Below are 2,486 nucleotides of genomic sequence, written 5' to 3' on the forward strand. Positions count from 1 at the left end.
ATATGCTGTCTATGAGAGATTCACTTGATATCCAAAGATACAAACAGGTTGAAAGTGAAAATATGAAAAAAATTATCTCATGCATTAGTAACCAAATGAGCTGTACTATTATCAGACAAAACAGACTTTAAATAAAAAATTTACAAGAGATTAAAAAAGGACATTGTATATTAATAAATGGTTTAATACAGCAAAATGATAGAACAATTATACATTTTGCCACCAAATTACCATCAAAATATATGAAGAAGAAGCTGAAAGAACTGAAGGGAGAAATAGATAGTTCCACAATAATAGCTGAAGACGTCAATACTCCACTCTCAGTAGTAGATGGATCAACCAGATAGAAGCACAGAAACAGCTCTCTCGCCTCGGCGCTTCCAAGATGACCAAGAAAAGAAGGAACAATGGTCGCGCCAAAAAGGGCCGCGGCCACGTGCAGCCTATTCGCTGCCCCAACTGTGCCCGATGCGTGCCCAAGGATAAGGCCATTAAGAAGTTCGTCATTCGGCACATCGTAGAGGCCGCAGCCGTCAGGGACATTTCTGAAGCGAGTGTTTTCGACGCCTACGTGCTTCCCAAGCTGTATGTGAAACTACATTACTGCGTGAGTTGTGCCATTCACAAGCAAGGTAGTCAGGAATCGCTCTCGGGAAGCCCGTAAGGACCGAACACCTCTACCCCGATTTAGACCTGCGGGTGCTGCCCCACGTCCTCCACCAAAGCCCATGTAAGGATCCAAGTCCTTAAAGAGTGAAGAAATATTGGTTTCTCTGAAAAGACAATAAAATGGAAATTCAACTTAAAAAAAAAGTACAGAAACAGAAGACTTAAACATCACAATAAACCAAAATAATCTAATAGACATGTACAGAACATGTTCTATCAACAATAGCATACATACTGTTCTCAAGTACTTATTGGCCATTTTTCAGGATAGACTGTATGTTAGGCCACAAATTAAGCTTCAATAGATTTTATTTTAAAGATTTTTTTGATGTGGACCATTTTTCAAGTATTTATTGAATTTATTACAATATTATTTCTGTCTTATGTTTTAGTTTTTTGTCCATGAGGCATGTGGGATCCTAGCTCCCCTAGCAGGGACGGAACCCACACTCCCTGCTCTGGAAGGTCCCATTCCCATTGGACTGACAAGGAAATCCCAAATTTCAACAGATTTTAAAAGATATCAAAAAAGTATCTCTCTGATCACAGCAGATGAGGTTAGAAATCACTAACAAAAATAAAACTGGAAAATTTACACAGTTGTGGAGATTAAACAATTCTCTTTTTAAACAACAAATATCAAAGAAGAAATCACAAGGAAAATCAGAAAATTCTTAGAGGGAAGTGGTCAAGATGGTAGAATAGGAAGACCCTGAACTCACCTCCTCCCACAGACACACCAATTACAACTCCTTACAGAGCGACTATCTATGAGAATGACCTAAGGATTAGCAGGAAAAAAAATTCCACAATTAAAGACGTAAAAAAGGAACTGTCACAAGAGAGACAGGAGGTGGAGATGTGGGATAGTCAAGAGTCATGCATCCAGGTTGAAAATCCACAAATATAAACTGGGGCTCAGGTGTTTCTGAAAAGAATCCTCTTCCCTTTGTATCCATTTGCATCTACTGATTTACAGAAGGTCTTGATGAACCCCTGAAAATAAGTCATGAACTCTTTATGAATATATGTAACCATGACCCAAACAGAAGTCAGGTGATAAGAAAGGAGACCAGAAGCTACTAAGGGGGAACTCCTGAAGCACAGAAAAAGGAGTTGAGTACAAGAGCCAGCTCTAGCAGTAGATCCTAAGTAATGAAGAGAGTTCTAGTTCCAGGTACAAAATAGTGGCTGATACTGGGGGTAATTCTAGTCTAGCCGATTTGATGGTAGGTGTGCATCCCGGGAGACATGGGTAATAGAATTAAATTCAGTTCAGTTCAGTTCAGTTCAGTTCAGTCGCTCAGTTGTGTCTCACTCTTTGCGACCCCATGAATCGCAGCACGCCAGGCCTCCCTGTCCATCACCAACTCCCGGAGTTCACTCAGACTCACGTCCATCGAGTCCGTGATGCCATCCAGCCATCTCATCCTCCATCGTCCCCTTCTCCTCCTGCCCCCAATCCCTCCCAGCATCAGAATTAGAAGAATCAAATCATTGATCTCTATAACAATGTGGGGCTCAGTCAACCTTGCTATAGCTCCCATCTTCTCTTCCACTGATAATTCATTAAGAGAGTTTTCTTTCTGACTTTCAAGGAGTGAAGACATGGAATTTTTGGCCTTGAGTACCATACAGGGTCCAAGTTTCATGGCCTTCGGGCCACAGCTGAATTCCAGCTCTACCAGCTTGTAGCATGGCTGAGTTCCTGCTTCATTGGTTCCCAGAGCTGGTGGTGGTGATAACATCAATAGGAATGGAGTTTCAGCAGGAGTGTGACTCTCATGGAATCATTAGGGCCCGAGGTTGTGGAGTCC

The 2,486-nt window shown here is 41.6% G+C and overlaps 1 pseudogene; it reads left to right on the top strand.

The window, feature by feature from the left end:
• Positions 1-385: 385 nt before the first annotated feature.
• On the top strand, positions 386-734 carry LOC128045263 (40S ribosomal protein S26-like; annotated as a pseudogene).
• Positions 735-2,486: the final 1,752 nt, after the last annotated feature.

The sequence above is a fragment of the Budorcas taxicolor genome, chromosome 3 (assembly GCF_023091745.1).
Source record: "Budorcas taxicolor isolate Tak-1 chromosome 3, Takin1.1, whole genome shotgun sequence".
NCBI lineage: Eukaryota > Metazoa > Chordata > Mammalia > Artiodactyla > Bovidae > Budorcas > Budorcas taxicolor.